Source organism: Heterocephalus glaber, unplaced genomic scaffold (genome assembly GCF_053883595.1).
Source record: "Heterocephalus glaber isolate CG9 unplaced genomic scaffold, H.glaber_assembly_v1.0 deba00001442, whole genome shotgun sequence".
In the NCBI taxonomy this organism is placed as follows: domain Eukaryota; kingdom Metazoa; phylum Chordata; class Mammalia; order Rodentia; family Bathyergidae; genus Heterocephalus; species Heterocephalus glaber.
In genome coordinates, this window is record NW_028258296.1 from 35176370 (window position 1) to 35192036 (window position 15667).

General features: G+C 39.5%; 1 long non-coding RNA gene and 1 pseudogene across 1 annotated transcript; one reads left to right on the forward strand and one right to left on the reverse strand.

Annotated features, from left to right (window-relative positions):
- The first annotated feature begins 3531 nt into the window (after window positions 1-3531).
- Window positions 3532-10894, forward strand: LOC110346565 (uncharacterized). The gene is made up of 3 exons (XR_002390674.2): window positions 3532-3612; window positions 8907-9027; window positions 10778-10894. It is a non-coding gene; the product is annotated as an uncharacterized LOC110346565 (long non-coding RNA).
- Window positions 10895-13640: 2746 nt separating this feature from the next.
- On the reverse strand, window positions 13641-13763 carry LOC147827686 (U2 spliceosomal RNA; annotated as a pseudogene).
- Between the last annotated feature and the right edge of the window lie 1904 nt (window positions 13764-15667).

Here is a 15667-nt window from a genome sequence, read left to right on the forward strand (position 1 = left end):
AGGAAAATTTCCCACACCCCAGTAAACTGTTGAAGAAGAAAGAAGGAAAGGAAAGAAGAGCAAAAAACAAAGCAAAAAACATGCTCACCAAAAAACAAAAACAAGGAAACAAAACACACCCAAAAAAAGAAAAAAACCAAAAAAATTTGTGATTTTGAAAATGTGGTTTTCTTCTGGAACTTACAGTTCTGGGGCAGTGTCCACCTCCAGACATGTCACTGCTCGTGCTGGTGTATAAAGAAGGCCCCCGTCTGTGCTGGATGCAGGCACCAGCAGGTGGAAGGATCACAGTGAGGGCACCAATTCTGTGACTTTCAAATCCAGAAATGCAGGCTGAGCCTAGCCTCTGGCCATGGGGTCAGGCTTGTATCCTTTAGTTGAAACCCCTAGGAGGTATCTTGCCAGTCTGACCATGGCTCCCTGACCACGCCTGTCTCCCATGGCTGTCTCTCACCCAGTCACTGTGAACAAAACACTGGGATCCCTGAATTGAAGCCCTCCATGAGTCCCAGGGTCAAACATTCAACCCCTCCCTGGAGTGCAGTCCAACCAAGCACTCTCCAGAGTGTATGGGCTGCGTAGTGAGTTCAAGGCAGCCTAGAATACTTAGCAAGACCCTGCCTCCCCTCCCCCCAAAATCTTTTAATGAAATTATAAATTTGCCTCTTTTTTCAACTGAGTTGTTTCTAACCTAAATGGGGAATAGGTAATAATTAACATTTTCTTTTAGTGCAAACCTGATATTTATAGAGATCCTGAATCCAAAATTTCACAAATCTAGAAAACTCATCTAGATATTCCTGGAATATGGAGCAAAAACTACCACTCTTTCAATATTTCTTTTATTAAAGTTGTCTTATGTAGTAGACACCCCTGCCCAATTTACTAGCACATTCTAAGTAGCACAAGCGTCTTTCCCCATAATTCGGCTGTATTATATTAGGAGTCTGACCAAAGCCTTATGTGACTCACCTGGGCATGTCAAATGGCAGAGTTGGGTGAGCAGAGCTCCTCTACCAATGGCTGCCACAGAGACCTAAGTCCTGGTTTGTGAAGTGGCAGGAAGTTAACTGCTGAGTTAACTGCTGAGTTAACTTCCACCTGAGGTCAGCATGACCCCAATTAAATTCCTTTCCCTGAATTATGGTTTCCCCCACTGACCTGATGGGTTTCAGGTTATGACCCAGTCCTAGTCTCCGTTTGTTCTCTCCTGCAAGAAAGCAGGACCTATCTTACAGCCTTGCCTGCAACAACCACTGAAGCCAGATGCCTCACACATAATCATATGTCTCACATATACCTCGCTCTACTTATTCCCACGCTTGTTATCAGTAAATACTGGAAGTCTTGGGTGCCTTTTGTCTTTGTTGCCCAGAGCAGCTCAGACTATCCCAGACCAGCTTTCTCTTTAAGTCTTGTTTCTGTGTCCTTTGTTCTCTCTCACTTGCATTGCATTGCCTTGCAGGAATTCAAGACCTATGCCTGGGGCTCTTGATAGTCTTACTTTTATTCAGGCATGCTTTATAAAGCCTTCAGATTAGCACCAGTTTATCCAGTATCTTTTTTAAAATCTCATAATAATAGAATAGTACAAATAAAATACATTTTGAAAGAGCAAATTTTCTTTTCCCCCTGGCTTTCCATTGTACAGTTAGAATTTCATTTATTTGAAAAGTTCAATAAAATACATGATCAGGCTGAAACTTCGGAGGAAAGAGTAATTATTGTGAATTAACCAGTTGAATATTTCCTTAGATGTTACACTTCCATTTCAGTATCACAAATTTCTCCTTCCTTGGCTGGTGAGGCATCACCCAGAGATCCTATACAAATTCCTTGCCTTTCTCCTTTCTTCACCAATTGCTTTTAACAAAACTAGGCATTCTGTCCTCCGCCCATAGGTAGAGCCATCTCTTTTCTGTAATCCCATTAGAATATTCTTGTTTGTTTTTGAGACAAGCCCTCACTATGCTGCCAGGGTAGTCTCAAACTCCGAGGCTGAAGCAGTCCTTCTAACATAGCCTACCAAAGAACTGGGGCTACAGACACTTGCCACCATGCATGGCCTAAATACTCTTTAAAGAATATTTAAATACATATATTCTGTAAATCTTGATATTTCAAGATAAGTGAAGTAAATTGCGGTATTTCATAAGTTTTATAGTTGATGTTCAAAATATTAAAATATGTCTTTGTCCCGATTTTGAAAGTGAAACATTTTTACATTTATTGAATTGTTAAATGATGTTTGTGTGTTTCAGAGTTTTTTGTGTGTGTGTCTAATGCATATACTGTATTGCATAATGTCTTTTGAGAGTTATAATAAGGGCTTGGGGCTTTCCTTACTAGAAGAGAGCTCCCTGAGTACATGATCTTTCTTGTTCACCCTTATATGTTCAAGCCTGGAATATAGCTCATGCTCAACAAATGAAAGACCAAATTTTCTTTTATCAGGCCCTTCAACTGAACAAAACAATGACTGAAACAAACACAATGGAATTAATATTCTCTTCACAGCTAAACAGATCTTTTATTCTCTCTCCCAGGCCTGAGGCCTCATGCCTGCTGCTTTAGAAGGTAGGGCCCTCAGAAGGTAGCACATCCTCAGCTGGCTCAGGTCTCAGACACACCTGGCTGCTCTGGCGAGTGCAGCTTCCACAGTTCCTCTCCAGTGGAGCCACACTGTTAGTGTAATTAGGGGTTTGACCAGCTGTAATCAGGACATCCATTTTGGAGCTAAATTTTATAATTAATTTACTTTTTGATAAGTTTAATACTATTATTAATTATAATTTAAGAGAGAATTTTTTCCTCAGAAATGGAACTCTGTTGCTTGTTTGTGATATGATATTGGGAATTGAACCCAGGGCCTTCACACTGAGCTACATACTTAGCCCTTTTTTTTTTATTTTTTGAGACAGGGTTTCACTAAGTCACTTAACTACCCAACTTGCAACTTTCCTTGCACTTTCCTGCCTCACCCTCCTCAATTTCTGGGATTAAAGGCATCTGCCACCAGTTCTGGCTCAATTATTCATTTCTTTAGGTGAGATTTTATTTTTATTTATCTGTATCGCTTACAATCTCAATGTAGTATCTTACATGAAGGAAGGTGAAATTTTGTTTCCCAACCAATATTGATCATAATTATTTTTGTTCTGTCTTCTTTCCATATAGTCTTTCCAAGATATTTCCAGTCACATTTCCCCATAGTCTTATGGGATTGATGGTATTTCCCTCTGAGTTGAGATAACTGGTTCTGAAAGAAGTGAGATGATTCAGTATGAGAGAGTTCCAATTATGCTATGAAAAATTAGTTCTGAAATTATAAAATTTTTACATTTCCATTAATGATTTCATAATAGTTTTTCAGTTGTCATCAATCTGTCAGTAAGTTGCTCCATGGGTCTTAATAGATAAGAAATCAAAACCAAAACCTCAAAATTAATACCTATTATTTCAGTAATAGATAATTCTGAAGTTTTAATTCATGGAAAATTGAGTTATTTTTCTTTTCCATCTAGTAAAGATTTTAATCTAAATTTAATCATAATATGGGATGAAGAGGAACTTCAGCATAAAGCCTCTTTAAATACTGCCTGCTATGAAGAGGTGAGGTATTTGAGTACTAAATTTGAGTCAAGAAGATAAGACTGTCTGATTATTTCCTATAGTTATGGGTGGATAAAAAATTAAGTAAACAGATGAAAGGCATTTCCTCATTGCAGAATATTTAGGTTGTAGAGATTGAAAGTCCAGCTCTGTGTTCTCAAGACTTTTTAAAATGCTGGCTAGGCATGGTGGTGCACACCTATAATGCCAGCCCTCTGGGAGACTGAGACAAGAGGATCATAAGTTTGAGTCCAGCCTGGTAGTTGAGCAATTTAACAAGACCCTGTCTCAAAACATTAAAAGATGTGGATGCTGGGGATGTAGTTCGCATGAAAGCCCTGTCAGTCTCCAGTATTGAGGGACAGGGTTGATAAAATCTCTAAGCATTTTGTTGACCCTTATCAGTTGTTTCTCCTGTTTTTATTCACAGCCAGTCTTGGAAGAGAATGTCTCTTATTGTAGAAAACAGTTTAGTTAGCTTATGAGTAAGGCAGCTACTGGATGAAGGGCTGAGATACAGCTGGGTAGTCTGCCAAACTAATGGGAATCTAAGGAAGAATAGTGAACTAGGACTTTGGAGCTAGAACGGACTTCCTCAGACAACATGCAGTACAGCTCCTCCCTGCTAAAGGGAGGTGTGGTCACCCCCTACAAAACTGCTGAGTTTTGAAGAATTTAAAATACAGTGGACTTCCTAGGTAATGTGGAATGCAGCCCACTAGAGGTCCAACCACCCCCTATTAAGTTCCTGAGTTCTGAGGAAATTATAATGCAAAATAACCAGTTTCTTTCTAAGATCCCGTGTACTGTAAACACTGAAAGAACGGGGTTAGAAAGTCTTACTTCCAATGGGCCATATTTTCAACATCACAGAACCTCCCTTGATAGATGCCCACTAAGTGATCAAGCAATTCCTGCACCCTGATTACCTATAAGGGACTCTGTTACAAAGAATCCACTTGTTAACAAAAAAAACCCAGGTTCTTCGTTCTGAGAAAAAGAAGTTTATCCCAGTGAACAGGGACTAGAATCAGGAGATTCTAGCAGCTAGCTGGGAAACATTTCATCCCTGAAAGGATAGGCTAACACTAGGAGAAAGATGATCAGCAATTAACTGGGAAAGGAATTAGGCTTATATAGGCATTGAAGGGGCTAAGGAATCTAAGGTGACATATTTATGACTTAAATGCCCAAGGACAGTCTGGACAGCCTGCTCAGGTGTGTATACAATTACTGTACTGTACTTCTGCAGGGGGTTGTAAATCACAGTTGGGAGTCCATTTGCCCTACTTGCTGGGAAGCTGCTGATATTTGCTAAAAGCAGCCTGTTTATTTTTTCCTGTAGATTTAGGGGAGGCCTGACAGTCTCTAGATTGAGGGTCACGCAGCAGCCCACTCAGGACTCCTCCTAGAAATCCAGGAACTATTCTTCCTCTTGTGTTCAGTTAAAAACTCTCCTACCCTCCTCCTTTTGTTCACAACTTTATTCTTCAAAGTTTGCAGAACCACGGACCAGATACGTAGAGCGACACTGTTTATCACAGACATGCAGGGCACATGTGGCAAAAGAATTCTTTGAAAATAGGAAACCTGACCCTACTTGAACTATGACGCTTTACTGCTAGGAAGGGAGATCAATGAACTTGATCCCTTTTTCCTGGAAAATTCTTAAGACTGCCATTAAACTCTAGCAAACAAATTATAAAGGGAGAATTAAGTTAACATCACTTTCTACTTGGTGTTAAGAGAGAAGAAAAAGATCCTGTGTATGTTTGAAGGATTGTTGTTTGTGATTATTGTTTTCTGTTTTCTCCTGGAAATTGTCACAAATTACTCTTGAGTGTCCTTTCTAGAAAAATGTGTTTTTGAATAAATGCAAAAAAAAAAATTTCAGGTCAAGCATTATTTTCATATTCATGATATAAAGATTTACATATAAATGGTTATAAATATGGATTATGCAAGGATTTCCCTCTTCATTTCCCCTTAAGTGGTACTCAGGTCATTGTGGTTCAAAATGCAAAATCTGGAATAAAGAGATCTTAGCCTCAGAAGTTAAACTGATCCACACAATTGTAGGGAGAAGAAGATTTTCCTTGCATCATCTGAGAAGTCCACAGTGACTCAATTAAATAAACTGACAACTGGCAGATTCTCAGGAAAAAAAGATGTAGAAATTAATTACATGTACAGGGATATCACAGGAAAGAAAAAGTGAATACCCCAAAAAACAGATTGTGGGAAAATATGGTACATATATTTTTATTGCATATAGATGCAAACAGATCATTTAGCTATCATTTTTTAAATTTTTGCTGTGTATCAGACACAAGAATACAAAACTCACTAGTTTGTAAAAGATTAGCTGGGTCCAAATTCTGTTTCTGGCAAATAGACATGGTTACTCAAAAGGTTAAAGCCTTTTGCTAATATTAGTGGGAAATATTAAAGACCTTTGTTTACCCAATCTATTATTAAATACATAGTACTCATGTGTGAGCACTTTCTCCCTCTCCCTCTCCTCTCTTGTAACCAGGTTTTGGGGTGCTGCAGTCTCCTTCTGGAGGTGGTTTCTAGGTTCTCAAAGAATTAGTCAAGACAAGCACAGATGGTAGCGATTTTTTTAAAGGTAGGAAAAGAAACAGGCTCTGCAAAGTGAGTTTGGGTCAAGTAAAAGTAAGAAAAGAAGTACACCCTACAGCATGAGGGTGGGTCACCATGCGATAGAGAACACAGTGGCCAAAACTCAGTGTGAACTGTCCTTTTTGTATCACCCACTCCCTGGATTGATATCAAGTCTAGGCCATCCTATGAAAAACCTGCTCCTGTTCTCACAAGAAGTCCACATGCAGGGCTTTGGGACTCTTCTGCACATGTGTTCCAGGATTTTGTCATGCCTCCTTTCCCAGCCAGTGCTCATGCTCACTCGCTCTCTTTCTCTCTCTCTCTCTCTCTCTCCCCCCCCTCCCTTTCCCTTTCCCTCTCCCTCTCCCTCCCTTCCTCCTTCTCTCTCCCTCCTTTCCTCTCTCCCTCTCTCTCTGTCTCTCTTCCTGCTTTCTGATGAGAGTCACCTCCCCAAACTTTATATTTCAAATATATAGCAGTCAGATCCTAGAGAAGATAGTATAGGAAAAAAATAGGAGGGAGGTTTGAAACAGGATCTCGCTACCATAGTTCAGCCTTGCCTTAAACTCAGCCCATCTTCCTGCTTCAACCTCAAATGCTAGGGTTCCAGATGTGTCCCACTATGCCTGGATAGATAGTATAGAAAACTTATATCTCTAAGACACAGAGAAAGAATTTAAGTTTTCTCCAAAAAGAGTTTTGGGGGAGTGTATCTGCCTGTTACCAGAGATCAATCTTATGGAAGATGTGGGCTAAATTTTAAGTGAATGACTCAGGAAACATCTAGTAGTATCCAGATGTCTACGAAGGCCATCTTGAGTATATAAAATATTCAGTCTATTTTCAGTTAGTCTTTTTTTTTTCAGCTTCTTTTTCAGATAGTTGCTGTCAGGAGAGGAGGGAGGGATAATGGGTCCCTTTGGTGGAAGAATAAAAGTAGTGACTGAGGGGCTAGAGTAGTAAGGGAAAAGGTCTGACTGGGGTGGACACAAGGATGTAAGAGTTAAGGGAATAAAAGGAGCCATATCAAGAACTCAAGGGAACCGGATGGAACATCAAAAATAGCAAAAGGAGAAAGGAGCAGAAGCCATGGGAAGGAAGAAGTTGTAGAAGAGGTAGTTTGAAATCTTGAGTTCCTTTTTGTTGTTGTTGTTAATTTTTGGTTTTTTGATGACAGGGTCTTGCTATGTAGTTCAGCCTAGCCTTGAATTTACAGCAATCCTCCTGCCTCACCCTCCTGAGTGCTGGGATTACAGGCATGTACTACCATGCTTGCCTCTTGAGTTTTTTTCTCTTTTTTTTTTTTTTTTTTTGGTACCGGGGATCGAACTCAGGACCTTGCTCTTGTGAGGCAGGGGGCGGAACCACTGAGCTAAATCCCCGGCCCTCTCTCTTTTTTTTTTTTTTTTTGGATATTTTACCACAATTTTAATTTTTTAAATAAACTTTATTTTATCCCATTCTCCCCTTAAACCTCCTCTCCTCCCTATGTACAAAAGCTTTGTTTCCATTTGAGTTTCTTAAGCCAGTGGAGTCCAAGTTATTCCCAGAAAAACTGGGCAAACAAAAAGGAAAAAGGTAGAGTTAGCAGAGCATATAGTCATGGAGGTTCAAGGAGAGGGCTCCGCTCAACTGAGAAGTTGTGGAGAAGCAGCATCCATTAGAACAGAGAAGCCTTACGAAAACGTTTCTTACATGAAAATAAAGAACAAAGTAGAAGATAGATAAAGAGGAAGTAGGCAGATCTTTTTCAAATTGATGAGGGACCAAGAGATGGAGGGGGAGGTAGGGAAGGGAAGGAAGATGAAGGGGAAAAATGATGAAAATAGAACTTTTGCAAATAAGGGGATCAAGATTTGGAAGAAGGGAGGTGAGGGGTACAGAATTTTAAAAAAATCAAGTTGTTTGATGTACGTGTACCAACTCCCCACAGTAATTGTAATCATTATGTACTGCAATCATGTACTAATAAAAATCCTTTAAAAAAGAAGAAATTTCTCCTATAAGGCTCTGAATATTAGAAATCTAATTTTAATCCCAAAAAGTAACTAACAAGCTACTAGAAACCAAAATCAGTAAGGCTTTTGTGACTTGAAACTAATAAACTTTTTATGGCTTAACCATTGACACAGCAGTGACTCCCAGGAGTGTAGAGATAAAGCCCACCCAAGGTCCAAACTCACTTTTTTTTCCATTAAGTTTATTGGTACATTTTAGGTGTACAGCACAGTCACATTCATCACTGGGTGCTTTCTTGTTTCTCTTGTAAGAGGCTTAAGCCACTTTCCCCCCCGCTGGTTAAAGGTGTTTTGTTTGGAGACAGGGTCTCACTATGTAGTTCAAGCTAGCCTTGAACTCACTGTGTCGCCCAGGCTGGCCTCGAACTTGTGGGGGTCCTCCTAACTCAGCCTTCCAGGTGCTGGGATTACAGGTATGTGCTACCATGCGTGGCTCTCCCTGGTTAAAGTTTTAAAAATCAAAGAGTACTGTACATTCTTTCTTTTGAAACTCAGAGAAGGATGAATAATCCCTCTAGCTTTGTTCTTAGTTACTGGCTTTAATCACTGGTTTTGGTAGCTTAACTAAACAGTGATTACTACATAACACTTCTGATATATGGTCACCTTGGTAACAATTGTTTTAAGTTTTTGTGTTGTTTTGTTTTTTAGAGATTTAGCAATAGCCTTGTCTACCTCAAACTGATTGAAACCACCAACCCCTTCATTTGGCCTGCACAGGTGTCCAGTTGGTGAGCCCTTACTCTCAGATGGCCAAAAACTCCACCCTCAGGTAGTGCTACTGTATTTCCACAAAAATAAGACTGGGTTTTATATTAATTTTTTCTCCAAAAGATGCAATAGAGCTTATGTTCAGGGGATGCCTTATTTTTTTCATGTACAACTGTATTAGTTATTTTTCACTTGTTGCTGAGACAAAATACCCAACACCAAAAGTTAAAGGGAAAAGGGTTTACTTAGCTCACAATTAATAGAGGTTTCAGTCCATAATCAGATGGCTCCAAGGCTAGGTAGCAGAGGGGCAACAGTTTATGGCAATAGAAGACAACAAAAGCAACAAGGGCCTTAACAGCATCTTTCTCCCTGTTTGTTTTTTTTCTTCCAGTACCAGGGATCAAACTCAGGACCTTGAGCTTGCAAGGCAGGTGTAGAACTACTGAACTAAATCCCCAGCCCTCCTTTCTCTCCCTTTTATCCCATCCAGACTGCCAGGATAAGGGCAGTGTCAAACCAATCACTCCTGTGCAGTGGTTTAGTAATCACACACCCTTAATCCCAGCATCACACATTCCAAATTCAGCCACCTCTGAAAAAAGCATGAGGCTTTAGGGGGACATCTAAACACAAGCCATAACAACAACAATCTACATTTATTCATGTATTCATGTACAAAAATCTACATTTATTCATGTATATAAATCTACATTTATCCAAATATATTCATGTCATCTTCTGGAATATCGTTGTAACTCTCTAAACCCAGAATTCCGGCCTGAATTTCTTGTGACTCCACTTCCTGTAGAACCACTGGCCCCAATCTCTCATGTCCAGCAATAGAGCTCTCCCTAAATGAGCATCTCTTCTCCATGTAGCCTGCTTGTAGTGCACTGGCAGCACAGCTGTCAGTGATTTTATCCCATGAATTCTTCACCCACAGTCATGACCTCTTGTAGGCGAGGCTTCACAGTGTCCATTAAATCAAGTATTAATTGAAGACTTAGGAGACAGGAGTGGAAACAAAAATGATGACAGTTAAGAATGATGGTCCACATTGGGAATAGCGCCACACACCTGTAATCTTAGTACCCACGAGGCTGAGGCAGGAGGATCACCACAAATTCGAGACCAGCTTAGGTGACATAGTGAGTGCAAGGCCCACCTGAACTACATAGTGAGACCTTGTCTCAAAAAAAAAAAAGAAAAAATGGTGGGCCACACAAAAGTGACAAAAAATTACAGACACCAACATTCAGAAAATGTTTTTGTATTTCATACGAGTGCATTAGTTACATCTGTTACAACATATTGAATTATGAAGATTTATATTAGATATAACCACGTCCACTCATTATCAAGTGCACACATTATTCATATGTTGTGTCTGTACTATGGTCATCTGGTAATCAGTCTCAAATTCATCTGTTTACGTAGGTGTTTACCTCTTGTCCAAAGGCACCCACTTGGGTATTTACAAGTACTTAATTATAATTTATATTATCACATAAGTATTAATATCAATAATATTTATTTATATTTAATTATATATTATTTTATAATTCAGTACATCCATCATGTTTTGCAATGAATGTGCTAAATGCATCTGTCTGGCTGATGATTTTCACTGGGGCTTATTTTGGGGAGTAGGGCTTATATTCCAAGCATCCTGAAAAATTATGCTAGGGCTTCTTTTTCAGTTAGGTCTTATTTTCAGGAAAAGACATATGTCTTCTGAAGTTTGTGTGCACATGCATAGACCACCAATTACTTCACCTTTCTTAACTGCCAACCACCTTTCCTTACAGCTCAGGCCACCCCATCTCTTCATCCCACAAATATCCACCACCGTGTTGACCAGAAGAGTCAAGATCTTGGGGGTTTTTGTTGGTTGCTGCCTGCCTCCAAGTATGGTATATCTGAGGTTAGACAACTGTCAGTTTAACAGAAGAATGAGTAGTCAGTAGATAACATATGGCCCCATTCACCTAACAGAGAGTTGATTTTCTAGGGTTTCTCCTTCCAAGTCTTCAGGAGCACTCAGTTGCCAGGATATAAGTCATGAGGTAGAACATCTGATACAGTGACTTCTAAAAACAAACTCATGTATGGGGTTAGTGTAACACCCAGAGATTGGGCATAGTTTTTCAAAAGCTACTTTGTTATAGCAAGATCTGACATTTGTCCCATGGATGAGGTCTGAAATGGTCTACCATACAAAATTTCACGAGGACAAAGTCTTTCTTTTTTTTGGTACCAGGGATGGAACTCAGGACCTTTCACTTTTGAGGCAGGCGGCAGCACCACTGAGCTAAATCTCCGGCTCCACAAAGACCAAGAAAAGGGAGCTACATGTATCTGCAGCAAGGTAATAGAAAAAACCTTACCCCCATGCCAAGTATGTTTCTTGACACAGTTTAACAATAATCCTTTTAAAGGTCTGATTCTCATTTTGGTCTTTCTGGTTGATTGTGGCCTCCAGGCCGAATGAAGTTGGCATTTGATAGTAAAAGCCTTGGACACTTGTACAACTTGTGAGACAAAAGTGGGGCCATTGTCCCTCTGTATGGGTTTGGTACTCCATACCTTGGTATTATTTACAGGCCACTTCTGCTCCTCCTTCTGTTTGGATGGGGAAGGTCTCTGAACATCAAGAAAATGTATCTACCAAAACCAGTAAGTAACCAAAGTTACCCTAGACTAGGAGCATTTGTGAAGTCTATTTTCCAGTCCTTACGAGGGAATTCTCCCCTGAACAGTAGTGAGTTCCCACACTGGAGGCTGTAGGTTGGCTCTGGATAGTTTTAAGCACAAATGAGGCAGGTTCCTGTCCCTGAGTCTACGACACAGTGCAAACCAGGACCAGTTATATACTTTTGTGTCCACCGTAAAGTGGCATCTCAACCATAGGGGGCAGCACAATGAATTTGTCCTAACACTGGGCATATAAGAATTCCAGTATGAGTATTGTGCACTTAGCATTATACTTCTGTCCTAAAGGAGACCCCTTGGTGAAACGCAGCTCCTTGTCCATTTGCAGTCTTCTCTGGAGTAGTTAGATAAGATATCAGACAAGCTGATCTGAGGCAATAAAAGGCCCATCACAGTGAAGGATTTTAGCTCTACTACCAACTTGGCTGCTCGGCCAGCCAGTTGGTTTCTTTTTTCAACATTATTTCCCCATTGAGGGCAGGGTGCTGCACTATTACAACCTGTTAGAGCTTGTAAACTGTCTCTATTAACTGTAGAATCTCAAACACATGTTTAATGTCTTTTTTGCCTGAGTTTACTAGTCTTGCTTTCCAAACAGCTGTCTCGAAAGAAAAGAAAAAGAGATAGAGAGAAAGAAAGAAAGGAAAGGAAGGAAGGAAGGAAGGAAGGAAATAGAAAGAGAGAGAGAGAAAGAAAGAAAGAAAAAAGAAAGAAAGAAAGAAAGAAAGAAAAAGAAAGAGAGAGAGAGAAAGAAACAAACTAAGTGGGGCAAAGGGAGATATCTCTCCTCTCTACACCTAGAACACAAAGGTGTGGAATTTCTTAACTATGGCTGTTCTCCAGAAGTGTAGTCTTGGGAAAATTTCAACATTGTCAGCCTTTTGTAAAAGATGAACAAATACCATTTTTCATGGAACCACACATAGGTGAGAATAAATCTGAGCAGGGCCAAGCAGGGTCTAAGAAATCGTCTCCTGAGGACTTTTGTTGGTGCTATAGGGATATATGAAAATTTTTGTTGGTGCTACAGGTATATATGAAAAGAGAGAGGGCTACTTTTCTACTGAGAGATGGTGAAAAAGGTCAGTTGGTTTAGAGTCCTGAACATCAGACATCTTAAAAGAGGGATCCTAAATGAAAGAAAAAAAAGGAAATACTACAATGAAAAGCTGCTTTAAAGTAAATAGTGCCAGGGGTTAAACCTAAAGGTAACTAGTCCAGTGAATTCCAAGAGTTTTGTAAAACTCATTGGGTTTCTTGAAGTTGAAAGGTTGACATGCTTGGTGATACACTCTTGGTTACCTCTTGGGTAAGGGTATACATAACCCAGCATTGTGTCAGACTTCCTACTGGCTCTGCTAATGGCTTGTTCATAGAGAAATCCATGCATTTTCTGCTGCTGACAAACAAGTCAGTCCTGGGGTCTTCCAAGGTTCATATGAAGTCATTGGTGTCCAGTGCAGAGGGCTTCTTCAGATTGTGACCATCACAGGGTCTGAAAGGGATCTGTGTGATCTGGTTTTTATTCTTGGAGATGTTGAGTCAGAGGGAGGGAGAAATTTTAGAAACCTTCATTTAAAGGGATATAGCCAAATATTGAAGGAAAGATGAAGAATTAAACATTTGGTAAGTGTTAGGACTTATGCAAGGTAGCAAGAACGAAATCTAAGTAGGTACACAAACTGGTTTTCCCACAGAGGGGTGTGGGAGGGTGAGGAATAGAAAGATGTAACTTAAATCTCTGCCTTAGAGTTTCATATCCATAAATTACCTGCAATTTACAAATAGTGTACATAATTCAAAGACAATGAACAGGGCCAGAATATGGTATTACTATTGGGCTCAGGACTGGAGTTAAAAGGATGTGGTATAATTTTCCACTAAAACACAAAATATCCTTCCAGTTATTTCCCTTTCAATAAAACATAATCTTAAGAAAGATTACTTTTGGGGTCGGGATTTAGCTCAGTGGTTCCGCTGCTGGCCTCGCAAGCGCAAGGTCCCAAGTTCAATCCCCAGTACCAAAAAAAAACCAGAAAGATTACTCTTCACTTGATCTTAGCCAAAAGGCCGAGAAGCAATGAGAAGAAAGATTACTCTGATCACAAAATAAAGCATTATATTTAGCCTGATTATTTTCTCTCCTTTTTTTTTTTTTTGCAGTACCAGGGATTGAACTCAGGACCTTGCACTTTCGAGTCAGGCTCAGCACCACTGAGCTAAATCCTAGGCCCCTATCTAATTATATTTAGCCTGATTATTTAAATAGGTGCAACACACATTTTAATTTTTTTTTTTCTTTTTTGGTATCGGGATCGGACTCAGGACCTTGCACTTTCGAGGCAGGAGGTGGAACCACTGAGGTAAATCCCCAGCCCCTACATTTTAATTAACCATATAGTCTTTCTTAAATTTGCTTTGCTGAAAGTTTCCTCTTTTTTTTTTTTTTGAGACAGGGTCTCACTATGTAGTTCAGGCTGGCCTTGAACTCACTGTGTAGCCCAGGCTGGCCTCAAACTTATGAGAATCCTCCTGCCTCAGCCTCTCGAGTCCTGGGATTACAAGCATGCATCACCATGCCTGGCTGCTGAAATTTTCCTAAGAAATGTCAGGCTGGAACTGTACATGGTGTGGTCCACACCTGCAATCCCAGTACTCTGGAAGGCTGAGGCAAAAGGACCACAAATTCAAGCTCAGCCTGGGGAACTTAATGACTTGGATTCTAAAATTTCTTTTTAAAGAGATGTAGCTTGGTGTGAAGGCCCTGGGTTCAACTCCCAGTAACACAGAAAGAAGGAATGGGGGTAGGGGAGAAAGGAAGAAAGATAGAAACTATGGATTGTAAGGACATTAAAAAAGATCTTTGGGAACTTCTCATACAGCATACAGTTTCTGAGATATTTATATTAGTAGCATTTTACATATGCAGATTTAGCCCAGGGAGGGTTCTGATTTGACGTGTGCCATGTGCAATTCATCAGTAGTAACATATTGAAACCTAATTGTTTTTAGTACCTCTCTTTTTATAAGAAAGAATAATTTCTTTGTAATTTTTCAGGAGCCTTCTGGAAAATCAGTAAATCATTTAGGATTTGTTGCTGGGAAGGGAAAATAGCAAAAGTTATTGTGCAGTGTGAACACTTAAGTTGGTCATGGCCTTCTGGGAAACAATACTTGGCTATTTAACCAAATGACAACAAAAGATTTTAAAAAGTATGCAGAGGAGGTAACACAACTGTGGAAAACTTTGGTTCTTTCAAAAGTGGGAAGGCCTTGGTCCCTTAAATAAGCAAGGGCATGATGAAGTCCACGTAAAGCACAGAAACTTCACAAAATCTTTGGTGCTGTATATAGTCAGATTACTCACAAGGTAAAGACGAATCTCTTAAAACCACTTACTAAAGCAGGCAAGTAATCCAAGAAGATTTTGTAACCTTAAGAGAAAAAGTAAAGTTCTAGTTTTGCATCAGTATAATGTTTGATTTTAAAACACTTTCTGACAATCTTTTAAATAAAACCATTAAACTTTAGCCAGCTTTAATAATCATAAAATTCCCTTTCTGTGACTCTTCTGTAACTTCCTATATTTATTTAGGCTTTTCCTACACTTTCATCCTTCTCATTTAGAAACGAAGATTCATTTTACTTTGACACAAAACTACCTTCTTTTTCCTTTTCAGAAATCATCTTCCATACCTTGCCTATGAAAGTGTTCTTCTTGCCACTGTTGCTCCTAGAAGAGGTTTATTTACATACATTGTTTGTAACTTGTAATCACAATGACTCTTTTTTCCACCAGGGTTGGATAATGGTGGCTGTTTGTAATATGCCAGCATTTTGTTTTTTTAAACATATTTCTCTTGTCCAACTTAATCTATGCATTTAATTTACAGTGCCTGGGGGAGGCAACAGAGCATGTTACCAGGCCATGCCATTTGTAAAGGAAAATCACCTTTTCTTTAAAAATAATTTTTAAAATATGCGAA